Source organism: Oncorhynchus mykiss, chromosome 20 (genome assembly GCF_057628025.1).
Source record: "Oncorhynchus mykiss isolate SJ-2025 chromosome 20, ASM5762802v1, whole genome shotgun sequence".
NCBI lineage: Eukaryota > Metazoa > Chordata > Actinopteri > Salmoniformes > Salmonidae > Oncorhynchus > Oncorhynchus mykiss.
Window position 1 is genome coordinate 20805192 of NC_143041.1, and position 24057 is coordinate 20829248.

At 43.7% G+C, this 24057-nt stretch overlaps 1 pseudogene; it reads right to left on the reverse strand.

Annotated features, from left to right (window-relative positions):
- Positions 1–1075: 1075 nt before the first annotated feature.
- Positions 1076–24057, reverse strand: part of LOC110498754 (lipase maturation factor 1-like) — a 54191-nt pseudogene continuing 31209 nt past the window's right edge.

Below are 24057 nucleotides of genomic sequence, written 5' to 3' on the forward strand. Positions count from 1 at the left end.
CCACCTGGGGAAGCAGGGAGACGGATAAATGGAGGGACCGGAATGGTTAGTGTAGAGATAATACAAGGACACGTTTTATATCTTGAGGAAACATTCCACTAGAGGGGGCTATAGGACAAGGCATTTGAGTTTCTGCAAAGAATGTGAGGCTTGCAATTATTACTGTTTTTTCTGATTGCTTAGGTACTATCTTTGAAACTATAGGCTATTTTTTGCAAAACTCTACACACTAACCAAAATACCTTACACCAAAACAGCAAAACATTATACATCTCTTGCAAAAGCAAACAATTCTTGCAAAACTCTTCAAACTCTTTTTCAAAATTTTTTTTTTTTGCGTCAATACAGTACACACAAACCATAATTTGAATAAGCACACGAAGCACCAACTACGCACTGATAGTATAAATTAAAAACACTTGTGTCTTTTTCTTTTTCTGTGTGCATGGCACAGCAGTTTGCAATAAAGTTCTCATACATGTAGTAAACACATACATACAGGTATCCAAATGTGTAAAGTATGGATGTGTATTCCGAACATAACACACTATCAATACAAATAAGAGGAAAAAAACATTTCAATCTCAAAATGTTCTAACACTCCTCAAACAACAAAAGCGCAGTAAGAGAAAACAAAAACATTTTTGCTAGAAAAAAAAGTACAGAAAAAATTAGATGGGGTACGGGGTATGCGTTGGTGGGGCTGGTGATCATACACCTTCCAACACCATGCAGAGAAGAATTCTTCAATAGGATTCAAGAACGGAGAGTATGGGGGGAGATTGAGTGAGATGAAATATGGGTGACCTGTGAACCAATTGCGGACCACAGCAGCCCGGTGAAAACTAACATTGTCCCAAATGATAACGTACCTGGGCTGCTCTGGCCCCTGGTCATCTGGACACCCTCCATAACAGACTAATTCCTGATGACCAGGGGCCAGAGCAGCCCAGGTACGTTATCATTAGTCTGTTATGGAGGGTGTCCAGAAATGTGATAATGTGTGCAGTGTTGTATGGGCCTAGGATTGCATGATGGTGAAGGACGCCGTTTTGACTAATAGCCGCACACATTGTTATGTTGCCACCACGTTGTCCCGGGACGTTGATGATGGCACGGTGTCCGGTGATGTTGTTTTTGGTGTCCGGCCCCTTGTTTTTGCAAGGTTGAAACCTCCCTCGTCCACGTATATTAGCTCATGATGCACTGCATCTGCTTCTAGCTCCATGACTCTCTGAAAGAGACAAGACGAAACAATGTAGCACAGTAGGAAAAGACAGGGATCAGTCAATTTGATGTAGCACCATACACTTCCAGATCCAGTATTTATATCTCAGTTGTTTTACACGGTCTGAGTTTCTTTCGAAAGGGACTCTGTACAGCTGCTTCGTCCTAATACTATTGCGTTTCAGTAGGCGAGACAGTGCAGAGACTCACTCTGTTGACGTTTTGGAATGTGGTGATATCTGCCATTATGTGGTCCTGCAGTTCTCTGATGCAGTTATTTGCAATGATCATATTGACAATGTGGGTCCCCTGCTCTGGGGTGAACAGTCGACCTCTTCCACCAGTTTTCTTGCAGTTGTGTAAAAACATTTGAATGGTTTTAGTGATAGATCCTTCTCATTATGAAAGTACAGTACCAGCAAGATGAAGAGCACTTATAGTTACTTACCGGTTCTCATTTCTAAATATCCGGAAGATACCTGCAATAGTATAGTGGCTCAGATTTGGTTGAACCCGTTGCCCAGCCTTCCTCATGCTCATCCCATGGTTGACAACATGGTCAACCACAGTCATTCTGATTTCATCCGTTATTGTGTTCCTGACTCCCCTTCCTCTTCCCCGTCCTATTGGCCTCCAAATGTTGTCCAAACCAAATGTTTACCTGTGGCCTATTTATAGTGCTCAAGCTCTGATTTGTAAGTCAATTCATTATCTAAAAGTGTTTTTACATGTGTCAATGTGGAAAGGCAATTGGTGAAATTGTGTAGCAATGTAGAGACCAATGTTTACAGTTTTTCCAGAAGTGTGTTATTAAATTGCAAAATTTAAATTGAGTGTAAAGCAGTGAGTTGTGTTTACAGTTTTGCAAAAAGTGTGTCATAAAATTACAAAACTGAGCGTAAATCAGAGCACGTGCATTCAGTTTGGCACACTTGGTAAATGCATTGGCTGCAAGTGTTAATGGTTTCAGAGATAGTGCTTCAAGAATCACTGTTAGTGTTTAAGCATTCAGAAAAAGGCTGTATAACAGTCACACACACTCGTACACGCACACACACAGCTGAGATCAGTTAGGCCTTCAACGCAGCTGTCGCCTAACGGCAACAGCTGGCCATTTTTAAATGAAATGTGCATACTACAGAAACACGTGTCGTATCAAACTGCTTTTCACCCTCTTCTCTTTATCATGGACAACTCTGTTGTGGATAACGGCAGAGGTTCTCCCCTCCACTGCCCAGTGTTAGTGTAACTGGGACTGTCTCTGCCCTGGAAGGGATTGTGTTCCCACTGACTCTGCACATAGGTCTGGTTGAGAGAGAGCGAGAGAGAGAGAGGGGGAGGGAGAACAGAGGGACAGATAGAGAAAGAGGGAGGAAAATTGAGACAAGGGGTGGAAAAGGTGAGTGGAAGATCAACTGTCACTTCAAACAAATACCTTAATCCAAAGCAGTCTACTCCACCAAACTATTATGTGAACATTGAGCCAATGTGTGACATCAACCTTCCCCCCTCTTGCCAAAATGTCTGACTGGGATTATCTTGGTTCTAGGATTGGAGGTAGACCAGCAGGAAACCCTATGCCTTGAGAAGGTAACATTAAAAACAGGGTGCCACACAATCAAGTCTCCGGGAAGATCTTCACCTGAGATAGCTGCGTGTAGAAAGCAGGTTTAACAGCGGAAGTTGAGAATCGTGTGGGCTGCTAGCCCTGACAGAGGAAATAAATCAGGGCAGGTAGGTCTGGGTCCATGTTGCGTGCCGTAGATGACAAACTCAGTGCTAGAACAATGGCATCATACTGTATCTGAATTCTGCCATGGTTATGGACATTCTCCATTGTGATAATTGTAAGTGGGGTGGTGGAATTTTGGACAGGGATGGGGAAACAAATCCAAGGCATGCACAAAACCAACTAACAGTAAATCAAATAAACAAAATTCCTGATTCTCGCATGTCAAGTTAGAGCTGTTGTAGTCCAAAGGTCTGCCAAGTGTCAGACTGACTGCACCTGGAGGGTGGCGAGCCACATGCGCCAGTGGGGCCCATAGGGGAAGATTAAGCAGGGCCGTCAGATCAGGTCCCCTGGCTTCCACAGGAACTGGTAGTCCTCCCACACAGCCTCTGGGTCCTTCTGGTCCGTGCTCAAAGTACTTTGCAGAATCACCTCAGTCCGCTCCTTAGTGATACTGCGTACAGAGGGAGGGAGACAGAAAAGAGGGTCAAAGAGAGTGAAAGTTGCAGAGAACAATTCTAGAACAGAATTTGGGATATAGGGTAACCTAGAGGAGAAATGGAGAATGTTGAGAGAAAGGAAGAGGAGGATGAAGTAGGTTGTTGACAATGCGGAGTGGGCTGAAGGACGTGTTCATCACTTGTCTGGAGCTCAGCAAGTTCAGTACCACAGGAATGCTCAGATAGCCAATCAGAACGCCCAGAGCCACATTCACATTTTTGCGCTAGTTGGCCATACCTGCAGCAAAACTCCAGTATTTTCCCTTAATAGCCTGTTCTTCTTAATAGCTCCATCTTCTTATATAGGGAGCCAATATGTTTTACAACAATTTTATTTCCATGGCTCATCAAAACTAGTTGTTTTCTCATGGCTCTCTCTTGTCCCTCTGCAGAAGACATATGGTGAGCAATATACACAAAATCACAGTATCGAATAGAAATAAATATACAATTGTAAGAATCGCAATGAATACTGTATCGGCACCTAAGTACCGTGATTTCGTATCATGAGATCCCTGGCAATTCCCAGCAGGAGCAGTAGAGATACTCTTAATGATCGGCTATGAAAAGCCAACAGACATTTACTCCTGAGGTGCTGACTTGTTGCACCCTCGACAACTACTGTGATTATTATTATTTGACCATGCTGGTCATTTATGAACATTTGAACATCTTGGCCCTGTTCTGTTATAATCTCCACCCGGCACATCCAGAAGAGGACTGGCCACCTGTCATAGCCTGGTTCCTCTCTAGGTTTCTTCCTAGGTTTTGGCTTATCTAGGGAGTTTTTTGCTAGCCACCATGCTTCTACATCTGCATTGCTTGCTGTTTGGGGTTTTAGGCTGGGTTTCTGTACAGCACTTTGAGATATCAGCTGATGTAAGGGCTATACAAATATATTTGATTTGAATTAAGGTCACAGTTATGAAAACTTATGACACTAAAGAGGCCTTTCTACTGACTCTGAAAAACAACAAAAGAAAGATGACCAGGGTCCCTGCTCATCTGCGTGAACGTGCCTTAGGCATGCTGCAAGGAGGCATGAGGACTGCAGATGTGGCCAGGGCAATAAATTGCGATGTCCGTACTGTGAGACGCCTAAGACAGGGCTACAGGGAGACAGGACGGACAGCTGATCGTGCTCACAGTATCAGACCACGTGTAACAACACCTGCACAGGATCGGTACATTCGAACATCACACCTGAGGAACAGGTACAGGATAGCAGCAACAACAACTGCCCGAGTTACACCAGGAACGCACAATCCATTCATCAGTGCTCAGACTGTCCGCAATCGGCTGACAGAGGCTGGACTGAGAGCTTGTTGGCCTGTTGTAAGGTAGGTCCTCACCAGACATCAACGGCAACAACGTTGCCCATGGGCAAAAACCACCTTCGCGGGACCAGACAGGACTGGCAAAAAGTGCTCTTCGAGTTGCAGTTTTGTCTCACCAAGGGTGATGGTCAGATTCACATTTATTGTCTAAGGAATGAGCGTTACACCGAGGACTGTACTCTGGAGCGGGATCGGTTTGGAGGTGCAGGGTCCATCATGGTCTGGGGCGGTGTGTCACAGCATCATTAGACTGAGCTTGTTGTCATTGCAGGCAATCTCATCGCTGTGCGTTGCAGGGAAGACATCCTCCTCTCTCATGTGGTACCCTTCCTGCAGGCTCATTCTGACATGACCCTCGAGCATGACAATGCCACCAGCCATACTGCTCATTCTGTGCGGGATTTCCTGCAAGACAGGAATGTCAGTGCTCTGCCATGGCCAGCGAAGAGTCCGGATCTCAATCCCATTGAGCACGTCTGGGACATGTTGGATTGGAGGATGAGGGCTAGGGCCATTCACCCCAGAAATGTTCGGGATATTGCAGGTTCCTTGGTGGAAGAGTGGGGTAACATCTCACAACAAGAACTGGCACATCTGGTGCAGTCCATGAGGAGGAAATGCACTGCAGTACTTAATGCAGTTGGTGGCCACACCAGATACCGACTGTTACTTTTGACTTTGTTCAGGGACACATTATTCCATTTATGTTAGTCACATGTCTGTGGAACTTGTTCAGTTTATGTCTCAGTTGTTGAATCTTGTTATGTTCATACAAATATATACAAATGTTACTTTGCTGAAAATTAACGCAGTTGACAGTGAGAGGACGTTTCTGTTTCTGCTGAGTTTATATGTATGTGTGTGTGTGTGTGCGTATCTAGGAACACAAGATCCCTTTGGCAGTAGCCAGAGAGAGGGGCTTAGCCTATGTGGTCATGGGGCATTTAGTCACAGACAACTGGAGGAGTAGACAGCTCAAATCCCCACTACCTGTTTCGGATTGAGATGGCAACCCGTCAACCCATCCATGTTAAAACCATGCATCAGAACCATACCCGTTGTTTGACTTAAAGAATGAATTTTTATGCCTAAAAATGAATAAAAAACAGCCCTAGTAGAGGTAGTACAGAATGTTGGGCCCACTTAAATGACATATTACCCAACATAGAACTAAAGCCATTTGAGTCTTGGGAGATCAATTAGCTGGAGCCTATTCCTGTTTTTATACACAACATGGACATTCACTGCACTTCGACGTAAAAAATAAAAAAAATATGTATACAGGTAACTGCCAAAATAAAGGAAACACTTGAGTAAATGAGGGATACAAAGTATTGCAATCAGCCATTGAGGAAATGCTTCCTTTGAAATCAATGAAAGCTGCTATACTGCTCGTGTTGCGCTCGTGTTGCATCACGTCCAATGGCAACGTCCAAGCTCAAGAACCGCAGAGGTTCAATTCTCGATGGCTGACGCACACGTTCATTCTATCTTGTGAATTGAATTAAAGTTGATTTTGGTTGCATATGGCCTCAACTATACACCACTGGTTATTGTTCACCACTGGTTATTGTTCTAAGATGTATGAAGTCAAGAAGCTACTAGCTAGCCGAAACTCTAGGTAGCTGGCTTTGACTATCTTCACAAAGTAAACAAAAGCAACTTGTGTCATTGGAGGATCATTTAGTACAGCCGCTAGCAACAATTGAATGAGTACTTGTGAAAAACTGGACCAACGCTATTGTACTTATGCATAATCGATGAATATGGACCAGTACATTTGGAGAAAATAGAATAAAGATGCTCCTCCCCTGTGCTGCTCTCCGCTCTCAAAACAAGCTCTGTGTAGCAGGTAGAACGTCACATTGACACGACGCTGATGGCAAAGCTACTCAACGTTATGGTGGAGCTGAAGTGTTAGGGTCATGTATAAATGTGGATGAATGATGTCCCATCCCTCCAATAGAGATCCAGACACTTGTAGAATGTACAGCATTCCATTGAAGCTGGTTCGGTGGCTCGTGGTGGCCCAATGCCCTTTTAAGACACTTTATGTTGGTGTTTCCTTTATTTTGGCAGTTACCTGTACATGTACATTCATCACTGTCTTCCACGCCATCTCAAGCTGTCTCTCTCTCGCTCTTTCATTCCATTCCCTCCTCCCTCTCCTCAGCTGTCCCAGCACTAAACCATACTCCTCCCATCATGTCCAAATCGTTAACTTCTTCCTTTATGTTTCTGGGCCAACTGTCAGGCACATTGGTAATGTCTGGTGCTGAGTGTCTACCATCTGTCAAGGCCCAATAGCCTGCTAGCCTGCTCCAGATGTGCATACAGCCAGGTGTGGGTGTTGGAGATGTGGAGTGGAGAGGCTCGGGAGTGGAGCGGGTGGAGAGGGGTAGGGTGCCCATGTGGACCCACTCATTTCCCACTCTTAGGTGTTGTATACTCAAACACACAGCTTAGCCAGGCGTGTGGGAAGGGGGAGTCCATACACACACAAACATGCACGCACGCAGACACACACAGCACGACTGGTAGAGACATCAGTCAGGCCAACTCAGTGGAGCCAGGTGGAAAGCTGGTCTAATACCTCCTCTCCCTCTCTCTGACTGTCATCATTAGTCCCAATCATAAAACATCCAGACAGGGTTACAGCAGCCCTGCTATTCTTATAGGATGAAAATAAATACCCAGAATTCCAGGATAATCCCCACAATACCTTAACCCTGTCCATATCGATTTCTTTCTTTGCAAAGATGTGTCTGGGCTGAGGCAGAGGTATGGGTTGTGAGGGAATTAGATAAATATAATAGATTATTATATTTCTATGGTGTGGGCTCTACCACTGATGGGTAAGAAGTTGGGCTCATTTAGGAGATTTCATGGCTGTTGAGGGGGTACCTCTGGTGGGTTTGGGGGTCTGTCCTGCAGCCTCTTGGAGGTCCGGTACGGCTTGCTTGGCCCCTCGAACAGGAACCCCAGAGATCCATTGTCAAAACAGACTGGGAACTATGGTCAGCCAGTTGAGAAAGCTTAGGTTCCCACTCACTATCAGAGTCACCTAGGGGAGAGGGTAGATGAGGTGAGACAGAGGGTCGAGGAGGAGACACAGAGGGTCGATGGGGAGAAAGGACACCAAAAAGGTACTGGCAGAAAAATAGCATGATGATTGATGAGGACTATCTGCTTTGTAATAGATTAGGCCATTGCAGCAGGGAAAGTCCTGATTTCCTGTATTTAACTGATGACTGATTTATTACAGTTTTTTCCAACTGCTTACACACGTTTTTCAAAAATGTCTCCTTTTTCCAAAACTGCACACACAAAATGCAAAATGCCTCACATCTCCTTCAAAATGTAACACTGCATTCAGAATGCCATAAACACATGTCAGGATGAAGCATTTGCATCAAATGGCAAACACTGCTTTCATAATAGTACATTTTTGGATGTACCATGTAAACACTGTTCTAAATCTAAAGCTCTTTGGTCTTTCATAGGCTTATATCTACATTTCAATACAATGTTCTACAGTGAAAGTAATCTGTTGAGCGGGGTAACAAGTACACTGTAAACACCAATGCAATGTAGAAACAGAAAATATTTATTAGGCCAAACATTATTGTTGTATACAGTAGCATACGACAAAACCATAAACATACGTAAACCAAAAGTATATTCTTTAGAATACAGTAAAGAACACAATTATGTGTGAGGGGTCCCGGGGGGACAGTCCAGGAATTGGTGGGGGGGGGGGGGCAGTCACCAGTGCTAAGCTATGCTTCATCTCTTCTCCGGCCTGGGTCTGGCCACAATACTTTGTCCACATCAAAAGATATGTTTTCTCCTGCCAAACATCGAGGGAAGTATCTCCTAGCATGGCGTATCCAACCTTGGACAGAGGCAACCTCTATGTCCCCACATGCGTCCGCCATTGCCTGGAGAAACAGCTGTACATTACTGTAATGCTAAAATAGTCATTAGATAGTTGCATACCTGTTCTCATTTCTGAAGTTTCGAATTATGGACGCCACTGTAAATCGACTCAAGTTGGGCTGGACTCTCAGTCCAGCCTCTCTCATGGTCAAACCGTGGTTGATCACATGATCAACAAGTGTTGCCCTAATCTCATCAGAGATAGCTATCCTTCCTTCTCTTCTTTGCCCTTGTCCTCTTCTTCCTCTTCCTCTCCCTCCTACTCCTCTTGCTCTCTGTCCATTGTTGGCATCCATTGTTCAAAACAGGTAATCTGACCTTTGACCTATTTATAGGCCTATACAGTGATTGGTTAGTGATCAGTTAAGCTATTAGTGTTTGCACATGTGAGTGAGGAGTGTGTGTGTGACCTGGTGAATAAGTGTAGCATTTTGATTGGTTGTGTTTAGAAAAGGAAAGCAAGTCACTTCCTGTTAGATTTCTGTGTTTTAGGTAGAGAATTGTGTGTAGTGTTTTAAAAAAAAGTCAAAGCTTATGGTTTTGGATATTTGATGTGTAGTTTTGCACTTTGAGTGAGAGGTTTCAAAAATCGTGTGACATGAAAAGATTTTGTGTGTAAGCAGTTGGAAAAAACTGTAAACTGAAGACGGCAGTTGCCATAAAACCACTGTAGAGCCCCAATGGATCCACTAGGTGGCAATGTGATGTCAGAGCCACTCGAGGTAGACATTCTTGGGCACAGATCTAGGATGTTACCCTTTTAAAATCCTAGTCTCAACCAGTTTTACTGTCAACTCACCTGGAACACTATCTGCAGCATTCCGTTGACCATACATCGCCCCAGGACGGTGAAGAGAAGGATGACGAGCACAACAAAGTGATTGGACAGAACCTCAAAGAGATGGAACCAACATGGTTGGTGAATATATTGGTGAATATAGTACGACATGGAGTTTGGCACCGGCTGAGTTTGGAGGGAGCGAGGGAGAAAGAGAATCAGAATGATACCCCCCCCCCCCCCCCCCCCCCACACACACACACACATACACACACCACAGAATGGCACTGTGTGGTTAGACACAGTACTCTCCAGAACATCTCTAGAGATGACAGAGATGGGAGTGGGGAGTCAGTAACATCACTCCTCATTTTGGGGCCTGAAGAGAGGGGCTATGTAACCCACCACATCCTTCCAGTCTCAACCACAGAACTGGGATAAGCCAAAGATGACCACAGATTGACACCCCCGGGAGTGCACAACCGCAGGGGTCGCAGAGGTTACAACATGAGTACATCCAGCTCAAGGAAAAAGCAATTTGCCTCCATATCGATACCCAAATATGAGCAATGACAGAGGGATAGAAAGAGGCAAACAAAAGAGAGGCTATTACCATAGCATACATATGAGTATTAAGGTGTGTGTTTTTGCTGACGAAAGTACAGAACAAGATAACAGTGAATTACCTATATATTTGCACGAATTTACCTAGTGTCACGCCAATGACTGCATGGTGATGCATGGTGATGGATGGCAGTGAGATCTGAGTCATGTTGTATAACTTATCACTACCAGCCTTTTCTACAGGCTACAATGGACTGCCCAAATGGCACCTTGTGACAAATGCAGGTTGACGTTTATTATCATGAATCTTGCCCTGGAGGTAGAACTGAGTGATTTCCTCTAGATGGGCCAGCTGCAATGTAAAAAATGGCTACAGTGGTTCCTCCTTTAAAAGTTGCATCATACTGAGGCACACCTTGCATGCTGCCGCAGCATTCTGTGGCACGCCATTTAATTGTCAGACATTTTTTCTGTTACTGCAAGTTATTGCTATTTTGACCACCAGAGGGCTTCTTTGAGAAGCATTTGATAGTATTCCGTATTTGCATTACCAGAGAATTGAAAACCTTTTTTGTAATAACATAGTATATGGGATTGATTTTAGGAAATTTGGCTTAATTAATTTGATTAATATTATGGTGTTTCTATTCAGAGAAAATCTAAAAATGAAACCTTCAGGGTTTCCGTTAGGATGGAATGGAAAATATGGCGCTGTACAACGTGCCGGTCGGGAGTAGGCTACAGGGTTGGAGGATTCAAAATTGTTTGCCTTCATTAGACAACTTTGTTCCAATAGTTCTGTAAATAAGTGATATTTATTCCCTTAGGAATTCACTATGGATCCATAACTAAATCAACATCTGCATTTTGAAAGAGTATTTTTATCATTATTTTATTAACGAAATGTGTTTATTTGTTTATTAGGCTACTGTGCAGTCTACAATACATACTGTAGTAAACATGGGAAAGTGCCTGATTCCTTGCATAAGGGAGAGCAGGCCATGTCTGTACTACAGAATGCGGGGCACGCAGGAGACCGGTGTTATTTCATAGTTGTGATGTCTTCACTATTATTCTACAATGTAGAAAATAGTAAAAATAATGAGAAAAAAATGGAATGAGTAGGTGTGTCCAAACTTTTGACTGGTACTTGCTTAATAAATTTGATTAATATTATGTTTTTTCTATTCCAAGAAAAATGAAAAACCCTCTGGGTTTCCATAAGGATGGACTGCAAAATATGGCGCTGTACAACGTGATGGTCGGCAGTACCATACTAGGCTATTTAACCCTTTCATGTGTGAGTTCCAAATATCTCTAACGGTCGCCCCAGCGTGAGTTTTTTTATGCACGTGATGTTAGAACATTCTCTCCATTCCAGAATGTGATTGTTACGGACACGCGGAGTAACGTTACTCATTTCATAACATTTATGGTGTTATACTCAATGCTTAGGTAGCTAGCTACATTCTTCTATTAGCTCTGGAAAACAATGCTAATTGTGTCAGGGTAGTATTAGTATTTTGAAGCTATCCTGGCCTTATGACTCCCAAGTGGCACAGCTGTCTAAAGCACAGTGTCTCAGTGCTAGGGGCGTCACTACAGACACCCAGGTTCAAATCCAGACTGCGTTTCTATCAAAGTAAGTGCCTTATTACGTTATAATAGTTTCTGTGTGTCGTGTTTTACCGGTTCTACTGTAGCTCACTGTGTGTATGGAGCATAATATATTTGTGTATATTATAACCGCGGACACTCGAAGTAACGTTACTCATGTTACTCACTTTCTATGGTGTTATATTCAATCATGCTTATGTAGCTAGTTACATTCTTCTATTAGCTCTGTAAAACAATGCTAAATGCGTCAGAAGTATTGACATGTTGTATTTTGAAGCTACCCTGGATAAATAGAAAAATATATTATACCACTTGGTCGTTTTCTGAGTGCATTCCACAACGCTGTTTATCATGTCCGCCTTATCCACTGCCCCCATTTTGAGGTTATAGTCAAGCTTGTCTGGTTTGATGTTTCTCTGTCTGGTTTGTTTCTCTCTCCCGTCAGGTGGTCCACCTTCCCTGTGGCCCGACATGGTTGCTGTATGAACAGTGGAGAGGACATGGACGTCTCGTTTGTCATGGCACTTTACTGCCAGCTGTTAACATTTCTTATTTTGTATAATGGGTCAAAGAAGGAAGTTGCAAACATAGGATCTCTGCTCCAATATTCTCTTATGGAGTTCTTCTTTACTATCCCCATGAGAAGGACTGTCACCAGGAATGTATACATTTCACAAATTGTGGGAGTCGCTGGTGCGCGATGAGACAAGGATATCCCTACTGGCCAAACCCTCCCTAACCCGGACGACGGTAGGCCAATTGTGCATCGCCCCGTGGACCCATGGCTGCGACAGAGCCTGGGCGCGAACCCAGAGCCTCTGGTGGCACAGCTAGCACTGGGGTGCAGTGCCCTAGAGGCGAAAAAGGCAATTCTTGAACATGGGGTGAGACATTCTTACTAATTTGTAAATAAAGCCAGTTTGTTATTTAGAATGATTTATTTCTGGAGAAACCTAAATGGATTATTTAGCAGACATTACTTGCTTATATTCATGAAGATGATGAGTGATTGGCAAAGGCAATCTGTAATCTGTTGGCATCACGGCACGACATCAACATCACTCTAATTGCAGTCTCCTGAATTAAACCCGATCAAACATGTTCGTCATCAACTGAAAACATTCATCCGTAACTCTGCCAAGCCTACAAGCAAAGATTAACTGTTCAAGGCCATTAAGATGTTTTGGCTAGAGAAATTGACGATACAACAATGCAACAAATACATTGATCATCTCAGCAAGGTTTTATCTGTGGTCCTGTTGCTTGGTGGAAGTGCAAATAAAATGTAGTTTATATAAACATTTGCATTTGAATGTCTTTTTTCTCATTATTTCATTTGATTAACGACAACATAAATATGTTTAATAAATACTGTACTGCTGTTTTGAGTTAGAAATGTAACACTTTAGAGTACTTAAGCATCGAATACTTTGCAAGTTGAAGGATTTTCACAACAATAGCCGGGTTATAAAAAGTCTATTGTCTTGCTAATAGGAAACATTTGCATAATGGGCGACACCTGCTACAGTGATGAAAAACAAGTGTTTGAAAACCTGTTTTCAAAATGCCTCCAGTTGTCCATCATTACTGTAAATAAAAACACAGCATCTTGTTTACATCTTGTTAACATTCTTTATTGTGTCACACATAATTTGTATCCACCTATACAATTCCTTTTAGAGTTTGGGATTTACAAATGTGCGCTTTTAATTATTAGTTACACTGTTTTAGTTTGAGCGTGCAGTCTTTTTTTTTCTTTAAATTATTATTTCATGTAGGATGCTCCATTTTTGACCAGATGCAATTGTAAGTAGGACTAATAAAAAAAAATCCTACTTCTATCAGGCTGTTAAGCCTCAGAGCCTACCTCAGCCAGTTAAGTTATTTTATATAGGTCTAGGCTCCGAAGAAATAGACTCCAATTAAGCCCTCTTCTTGTTTGTAAAGTCAAAATAAAATGAAGATTATTGTTGAAATGAATTACTTGACTTGTGTATGTGTTCACCATATGTTGGTGTGCAACACTTGCATAACAAGTTAGCAATATTTTCAGCACCAGGCACTGTTCACCTCCTATTGATTGTGCTGCGGTTGCCACCAGATGTTTTTGAAATTGAACCTTTACTAGGCAAGTCAGGAAAGAACAGATTATTATTTACAATGAAGGCCTACCGTGATATATATAAATAATTTTTATCAGAACATTAACCATTTGTAGGTAGATACATGTGTAGGTAGATGTGGAAAGATAGATAGAAATGATTTGTTGCAAGTTGGGGGTGGGTTCACACACCTAGCTGGGCTATTAGACAATTCTTTAGTAAAGGTTGAATAGTCTATTGTTCAGCTAATAGCCCATCCTACTACACTTGTGAAAAACGAATAATAATACTTTTCCCCTTTCCACTTGTTAAAGATTCCGATTGTTTTTAGCCACAATCGGCCCCAACCCCAATTAATACATTTGGGCACAGTCGATAGCGTGCTGGACTTCAGGCTAGAATGTTGAGGGTTCGAAACCTGCTCCCTGCTTGTTTCATCATATTATTATGCTGGTCTCAGAGCAAATTGTTACTCCCCACCTGGTTCCTCGCTCTCTTCCACGCGTCATTCAGCACGCTTGTGGGCATGCTGGCAGGATGTACTGTTTTTTATTCTGTATATATGAATTACAAAATCAGCCTTTACTTAAATCATGTTTATAGTCTATTGCATAGTTACAATGTGTAATCATTGATGTCCCAGGAGCAGGAGTGGTTAAACACTGTTGAAGTGTATAATTGTAATATATACATGCAGACACAGCATCATTCAAAGAATGGAGTTGGGTGTGACTGAAAAAAACTTGCTAAATATCGATTTTCTTAAATGAACTCTATGACAAAAAAAATATGCACAATGGTTTGTCTCTACATTAACTAACATGTTCCTCTCATTTGTAATTTTTTTGCTTGACTCGTTATGACGTTATAACTACTTACACTTGCTTCCCCGTAATGTTTTGTCAGCCATCTTTGCTGAAGAAGGTCACCAGGGACGTGTGGCTTGCGTCAAATTCGTCATTGATCGGTCATATAAAAACCTTAGGACCCAAATGCATAATGACTGCTCTAACTCCCCCTTGTGGTGGTCTGGAGTAATGAAGATGTGACGCTGGGTACCTCTAAGTCCCGCGGTGTAAGCTCACAACTTTGAAAGGAGGAACCACTGTATATGTAAAAATGTATAAAAACCAAAATTATATTTTTGGTTTTAAATTTAAAGTTAGGCATTAGGGTTAGCAGTGTGGTTAAGGTTAGGGTTAAGATTCAAATCTGATTGAATGACTTTGTGGCCAGTTAGTGACCACTCTACAGACCTCATGACAATAAATGCCAACCTGCGTGACAAACATGAAACGTATCTGAGCAGAAATGCAAAATAGCTCAAAAGTTGTTTTTTCCCTCATTGTCCTGACATAAAACCACGGGACAGAATGGTGTGCGGAAACAACATGGTTTATTTTTATAATACCACACCTTCAGGGTGGTTTCCTGAGCTAAGTCAATTTGGTGCCTCTTATAGAAATGTCCTGAGAGGGCTGTTTCAGTGCAGAGCCAGACTGGGCTGGAGTGTGTGTGTGTGTGTGTGTTCCAGCACACCCCCAGACAGCCTAGTGTACCTAGCTTGCAACCTCAGATAACCAAACAACCCCAGCATGTACACGGCAAACAAACAAACCAACAAAAACAAACACACCACCCACCGGCCCACTCAGCCAGCCTCTTATAGCCTCAGCAGACTTCTTACCCAGCATGCATTGCGCTCGGTGGCCCTGCCATGAGTTTTGAGGCTGAAAGGGAGCAGTGTATCAGAGTCCGGTAGGGGGGATGGGGGGGGGGGAATGTAAATCTGCTTTACCCCTGGGGGTGTTGACAGGTTTGGAGCTGGCAGGTCAATGTTTAGATGAGGATATGAGTCTGACTGCCTGCATGGAGTCCTCAGGCTCCCATATATGATTTTCCATAAACCCATGTTAAACACGGAAATCCAGTTTAAACACAAATACTATTGGAATGTTTCCTTTCTTTTTTGAACAGTTTTTGTCAAATTCTACAAGGCGTTCATTTGCGGTCTCTGATCCATACAGGTTCACTTGGCTGACCACTATTGCCAGAAACCCATTAGCCTCCAAGTGAAGCCCTGACAAAGTTTACATAATGTAGGCTGATGAATCTATAACAGGGGGCTTGCCCCAGGGGCTCAATGGGCCTGAAATGGACTCCTGTTTGTCCTCGACATCAGACTTCCAGATAGGTGTGAGGGTCCACAGACAGAGGTTCCTTTGAGTTAATAGGGCATGGACAGGGGGGTGGTAAGGGGGTGTTGTGAGGTGCCAGGCATCCCTCCACACCTCACACCTAGGGAATCCCATGAGAGAACCAGCCTGGAGTAAGGATGGTTGCTGGGATGGGAGGGGGCATATTTTTTTTTGGGGGGGGGGGGGGGGGGGGGTGATAACCAGAGAAAGCTTAAAATGATGCACTGCTATCACATATTTTCCAACTCTAGGGACATAGACCTTCCAAGTGAGCCCGATGGCCCAAATTTAGGGGTCTGGGTCATGGACTATTATGACAATACTGATAGGGTAGAGCAGTAACACAAATGTACATGGACACACTTATCCACCTAAAAAAACATATAAACAAACACACATAAACAACACTAACCCACAAATAAGAATGGGAACTTTACACGACAGATAGGAACATAAACCAAAAAATCAATCCCACAAATTGGGAGCCATACTAGACCAGGTAGTCATCATGCTTAAATTTAGCCATGACATTTTGATGTATGTTTCACCGACCCCACTCTGTCCACCTTATAGGACAGCAAATTAAGCCATTGACCACAAAGTTAACTGAAATCAACTGTAGCAGGTTCAGCTGGTCTGTGCCTTACTCTATGGCCTATAACTTGCTACAGCAGCGTCTTCAAAGTCATGTTGACCAAAGAAAATAAACATGTTTCCCATTTAATGGGTAATCCACCCAGCAGGCGAACAGCCCAAAGCAGAGTACTGAATGAAGGCCAGGGCTAACAGACTGAGAATGGGTTTGTCATATGCCAAAACCTGTATAGTCCAGTGAAGGCAACCTACTGTACTGTACCATACAAGTTACTGTCCAAGGTAGTGAGGTTCCTAGTTTCAATATTTAGTCTGGAAAAATCTTTGTAGTTTGTCAGAGTAGTGTAAGATTAAGTAGCCCCTAGGCACTGATCCAATGTCAGCTTACTGTGTCCTGCCCTTGATGGTTAAGGTTAGTATTTGGTGAGGGGAAGCTGATCCTAGATCTGTGTATGAGGGTAAGTTCTACCAAGATCATGTCAGTACAGTAAGTATGCATGCATCAGTAGAGTTTGTCAAGCCCAACTACAGTAGACCAACCATTCAGGGACTTTTTCCAAGGCAATAAAAAGCCACAGTCAGCCAGACCATTCAGTCTCCAGAGAGACATTGTGTATTCCTGGTCTCTGTCATTAGACGAGATACTCCAAGCTGTGTGGGTTAGTCTGGAGATGACACAGTATTGTGGTGTCCTCTCCTATAGGGATGATTTATTCAAACATTGAGGCAGACTGTGGTTCCCAATACAGTAGGTTCTTCAGAGCTGTGTCCCATCATGTGCTTTAAGAAATGTCTTGGCACCCACTAAGTTAACAGAAGCAATATTTCTTAGCCAGGGCTACGTCTTAAACCATGACCTCAGTTGGTTTCAATTGAACGTTTAGGTGTGTGTAGCTTATTGTTTGTCCTGGGGAGCCCCGTCTAAGGAGAATATCTAGCTTGAGGAAGCACTGGTCTGTCCACAGCCAGCCAGACAAGAGCAGTCGATCCAATGGCGTGGCACAGGAGGTAAGGGAAGATGGATAATAAGGTCGTTTTGTTTAATCCAGTTAGGGATGGCAGGAGATTGCTAAAGATCATCAGCCTTGGCCTGATCTCTCAGGACGACCCAGCACAGGACAGGCCATGGGAAAGCCCTGACGCCAACGACAAGCACTGCCCACAAGCATTGCGGTAACTGCATTGCACTGAGCCCACACAAACACACACATACAGACTCAAGAATCCCACACACACACCTCGTAGTGGTAGTCCATGCACGTCAGGTCCCTCCAGCATCTTGATTAGCCCCTGCAGAGAAGAGGAAGACCTGTCAATTATTGAGCTCAACTCAAAGTGACATTTTAAAGGTGCAGGAAAAAAACAGTACTTACAATGGGACACCATCTTTACCTGGCCGATGGTTATGTCCAGGTGTGTTAGTTTGTTGGTAGCATATCATTGGGACATACTGTAATAACATTTCCTGTTCCAATTGATCTAGAGTCTGTAAAGGATCCGTATATTTTCTGTATTGGATCGGTCAGTATCTACACTGAACAAAACTATAAAATGCAACATATAACAATTTCAAAGATTTAACTGGGTTACAGGTCATAAAGAAATCAATAAATTGAAGTACATTCATTAGGTCCTAATCTATGGATCTCACATGACTGAGAAAACAGATATGAACCTGTTGGTCACAGATAACATTAAAGAAAATGGGCCTCACAATGAGCCTCAGGATCTCGTTGCATTATTTTTGGGCATTCAAATTGCTATTATTGTCCGTAGCTTATGCCTGCCTATGCCATAACTCCAAAGACACCATGGGGCACTCTGTTCACAACGTTGACATCAGCAAACCACTCACCACACGTCGCCATACACGTGGTTTGCGGTTGTGACGCCGGTTGGACGTACTGAGAAATTCTCCAAAGCGACATTGGAGACTTATGTTAGAGAAATAATTAACATTCAATTCTCTGGCAACAGCTTGGGTGAAAATTCCTGCAGTCAGCATGATAATAGCACGCTCCCTCAAAACTTGAGACATCTGTGTCATTGTGTTGTGACAAAATTGCACATTTTAGAGTGGCCTTTTATTGTCCCCAGCACAAGGTGCACCTATATAACGATCATGCTGATTAATGAGCTTCTGGATATGCCACACCTGTAAGGTGGATGGATTATCTTGGCAAAGGCGAAATGCTCTGTATGTCCCAATGAAATGCTATCCACAAACATCAAACTAACACACCTGGACAGAACCACCGGCCAGATAAGGATGCAGGGTCCCATTTTAAGTACTGTATTTTTTCTGCACCTTTAAAATGTCAACTTGAGTTGAACTCAATGATTGACAGGTCGCATGTTTGTGCATATGGAACATTTCTGGGATCTTTTATTTCTGCTCATGATACACGAGACCAAGAATTTACATTTATATTTTTGGTCAGTGTAATTTACCATTCTATAAATTACCATGAAACCAGAACTTCAGGCCTATTAGCATGTCAATAAACTATATAATCAAGCCTAGTGTTTTCAGTGATCATTCAATAGGAACCCATGCCAGCAGAAGGGTGTGTCAATCACAACCAAATCTATTTCAAATGGAAACAATTCTGAATGATTGCAAGATGTACGTCAATGGGCTGGCATTAAACAGTTTGTGTTTATTAGACAAGAGGGACTTCATATTCAACCAATCTCCCTCATGCTGGACAAAGCTGCAGCTTACTTGTGCTGGTAACTAGCTATCACCAGCAGCTAGCAAGCAGCTAACTCTGGAGCGTCAATGGCTGGGTGATAGTCAGCCCTCAAAACAATGTCAGAAGAACAGTGATATGGAAAACAACCTGTTGCATAAAGGTTATTTCTGCTTGTAATTTCTGGCAGAATAAACATTTGCATACAGCTCTGACAAAAATCAGTTTGCCATGTTTCAATATACAGTCACTTTTCAAACCTTTTATAAATGGCAGTATTGTCTGTGTACTTGAGGAGAAGGTTTATTGGATTGAAAAGATGAGAGGAAAGCAAGATTATACTGCACAAATGTCATTTCCACTACCTCTCATTTTTATCCCTCTATCCATCTGTTGAGGTACAACAACACTTTACAACACAAATCACACCACGTCATCACAGTGTGTGTGTGTGTGTGGCCTGCTAGATGAAAACGCAGGGCTATAGAAATGAGTTCAGTCCATCTATGGTAACCATACTGAGAATGAAAACTGTTGCACTGTGTCTAAATCACTTGAACAGCTGCTAGTTATCATATCGTTAAGTAGAAGTTCATCACAGGGCTCCAGAATCTGACCATTTAGTCGTATTTTGCAACCTTTAGAGGCCTTTAAAAAAAATGTATTGGGCGCATTCTACATGGTTAACTCAAAATGTATTTTTTAGGAGGCTAAAGCCATGATTTGGTCAAACAGTAAAGTACATTATCCTCATGAAAGTGTCTGCCTGCCACCCCTGTGCCTGCTTTGCTGGGGACTGCTGCTGTGTCAAGCAAGCCACTAACGATCTACTTTCCCAGGGGCAAATATTTATTTGGATTTTATAACATTTTAAAATCCAATTGGGGAAAATAGAGCTATCCTGTCACAGTTGGAGCGAGGAGGTTCTCAGCTTTCTGTAGGTATACTTTTTTATTTCTAAACTCTCAATTTGAGTTCAATAGCAACTATTTTACAAACAAGATATTTGATATGGCTTTGAGATATTGAGCATGCAAAATGCACATTGGTCATTGTGAGTGCATAGGCCTCATTGGGCGGTAGGCTGCAACGTATTTTGGGACATTGCATTTAGCGTTAGGTTAATATGTGGCTACTAGCAGTGGGTATTATACTTAGAGCTAGCGATCTAGCTAATGTTTTTTGAGTTTCCACTTAATCAGGTGGTGAATTAGTCCCAAATAAATTAGCCTATGATATTAGAGCACATAAAGAGTCAGGCAAGTTCATCTCTATTGAACCAAAAATATCTGAACATTCTAGAGCCTAATTTTGTGTATCCAAACTTATTTATTTAATACCATCTCAGCAGTATATTACACTTTTTAATAAAGCGCTGTGAATGACTTGATAAGGTGATAATAATATTTAATGTAGCTGACATTTTATGTAATGATGGTCCCGGGAATCGAATTGGACTTGGTCTTTTACCAAATAGGGCTATCTTCGGTATTCCACCCCTAACTCCTCACAACAATTAATTGGCTCAAACGCACTAATAAGGAAAGAAATTGCACAAATTAACTTAACAAGGCACACCTGTTAATTGAAATGTATTCCTGGTGACTACCTCATGAAGCTGGTTGAGAGAATGCCAAGCGTGTGCAAAGTTATCATCAAGGCAAAGGGTGGCTGTTTTGAAAAATCTCAAATATGAAATATATTTTGGTCACTTTTTTGGTCACGACATGATTCCATGTGTGTTATTTCATAGTTTTGATGTCATATGTTATTCTCCAATGTAGAAAAAAGATAAAGAAACCTTGGAATGAGTAGGTGTCCAAATGTTTGACTGTTACTGACCATTCCGGTACTGATATAATCCATCCAGTGTCGAAAACGTCATCTTCTCCCGGGAGGACGCTGCCAAAGGTATCTGCCAAAATACTTTGGTCAAGTCGAGGGTGCTGATGTACCTGGCCTTTCACAATCGGTCGATGAGCTCGTCCACCCTCAGCATGGGGGTAGGCGTCGAATAAGCTGATGTCGTCCACACCCTGGAAATCTTTACAGAAGCGTAGGCTACCGCCCGGTTTGGGCACCTACATGATGGGGCTGCACCATGCGCTGCGGGATTCTTCGACAACCCCCATCCTCAGCATAGCCTCCACTTCTTGCTTTACGGCCTACCTTCGCGCCTCAGGAATCCAATGTGGACTCTTTCGTGCTGTTTCCCCAGACCGGGTGCAGACGTGGTGTTCAATGAGGGTTGTGAGGCCCGGCTTCTCGGAGAACACCGCCATGTTCTGATCAACGAGCTCCCTGAGCGCTTGCTTCTGGGCCGGGTCAAGGTCCTCATTGCATGGGACCTCCACTGGTACCATTGGCGTCCTGGGTCCTGACCATAACACAGCCAAGGCTGTCCTCCCGTCCACTTCTTCAAAAGGTTCACATGGTAAATCTGTTGAGGTTTCCAAATCCCCTGCTGCCATACACGGTAATTGACGGTCCCAGCTTCTCTATCACCCCAAACGGCCCGTGCCATGTTGCCAGGATGTACCGGTGCCCTCGTGCTGTTTTTACCAGGGGTCCCACTATGTCCATGGCGATAAGTTCAAAGGGCACCCCGATGATCGTTTGGGGGACCAGCAGGGTTTCGGAAGTGTGCTTTTGGGACAGTGATTTTGCACTCTGGGCAGCTGCGACAATAGCCTTCCACGGCCCTCCTCATTCCGGGCCAGTGGAACCGGGCGGCGATCCGTTCCCGGATCTTCTCCATTCCCAGGTGCATTGGCCGGTTGGATACCGCTTTGAGTCACTGTGGACAAGATTTCACATCTCTCTACCACGTTCGGTCCCCTAGTTCAGGTAGCTCGTGGTTACGTGCATAACTATACTTCTGGAGTCTAATAGAGCTTCTGTGTCTTGTCCGTCGACCTTCACCGAGACCATGGGTGCCATTGGTTCATGTTGCGCCTAACAGGAGGCAACGTAGTTCACTGCGTGGCCCACCTTGCCTCCGGGGCTTGCTGATGGCATCAACTCCTCTCAAGCCGGGCAAATCCAGGCAAGGTTCCCCCGGGCGCCACACTCAAAACACCTCCTTTGGTCTCCATCAACCTGGGGTCGTCGGTGGCTGGTCGCCTCTCCCCCAGCCGTCTGTCCATGGATCTGTAGCACTCTGGCCCTGCCGACTGTCGGTTCGGGGTATACAGCAATGGGGCTGTCCTTCCGTCCCCTTGAACGGATCCCCGACTCGGCCCGGCTCCCTCTCAGCAGGGCCTCAGTGTTCTAATGCGTCTCCACTGCTTCCAGAAGGCATTCCAATGTCTGGGGCGTGCATAGACTCGCTGCCCTCTTCATGTCGTGGGGTAGCACCCGTAAGAAGCTATCCAGGAACACGTTGTCTAGAATGGAGAGGGTGGATACGTTGATTAGGAGCCATGCCCTGGTGACGCGCAGTAGATTGCTCATCTGGGCTTGGGGAGATGCGTCGATCACAAACCTCCAGTTGTGGAACAGTTGTGCCCGATGGGCCAGGCTGTACCCATAGCGGCTGAGTATCTCATTTGAGTCCGTCGTAGTTAGCCGCCTGTTCGTCGTTAAGGTCCCAATACGCCTTTTGGGTGTTCCCGTAGAGGAACGTGGCCAGCAGACTTGCCCACTTTGGCATTGGCCATCCGTAGTGCAGTCCGTTCAAATGTGCAGAGGTATGTTTTGATGTGGTCGTCTTCTGTTACCTTGATTAAAAACTGGTTTGGATGCGATTCAGTAGGCGCTCCTCCTTGTAGCTTCCTTATTTCCTCAACGAGGCGGGCATTTTGTAGCCGCTGTTCCTCCAGCGTTCGTTCCTGAACCGCCAGTTGTACTTGTTGGGCCTGGACAAACTGAGCTACAGTATCAACTCATCCATGCTGATGCTGCGTAATCGTCAACCCTGATCGGACCACGTTATCAGAATTCCCGCATTCTCCACCACTTGTGGCAGACCAGGGAGATTCTTCAAGACACTTACATAGATCAGACACGGACAGAGTTGGATTAGCTCGGTTTCAAGGGTGTTTATTTAAATAACAAACAAAAATATAAAAAAATAGGTCTCCACCAGGAAACCTTCTCCAGGACACCGTCTTCTGGGCTCCGGGTCTTGCTGTTTCCTGTGGGGAACAAAACTAAGATCTCTCCATTATCCCTGGGACTGAGCACGACTATATGCGAGTAACCTCTCTTCCCCCAGTCCCATCTCCTGTGTGCCGCCCTTCTGGCCTCGTCCAGCTGGTGAGCAATCAGCCCCTTGATTACTCTCCAACCACAATCAGCCCCAATTAGTACTGGCCGGAGAGCCTGTCTAGACCTGGCACGTCCAGCAGAGTGAGCCATCGCTCGTGATGTGGACTCCATCTGTCACCAGGCCTCGACGAGTCTCCCCCTGATGGCTGACCTGCTGTACGCCACATATATACATCTATCTATATATGCATCTCTGCACTTAAATAGCAAATGGAGGACACTTTTCCCGTGGTTCATTTTCATGCCAGCCAGGTAGGCTATACTCCTTTTGTAAAGATAACCAATGTGCTTAATATTAGGAAAGTTGAGAAATAAATATTGTAGGCCTAGCCTATAGAAAGCTGATGGGACCCTTCTCTTTCTAATAGAGGCTATTACTGTTTTCCTCACGCAATTGCATAGCCTAAAGAATTGTTGCACAACATGAGCTTACATGAAGTGTTTGATTAGATTTGCGATTACATTTGCATTAATGTCAGAGTGATTAGAGGTGCTGAGTGCCAGGCA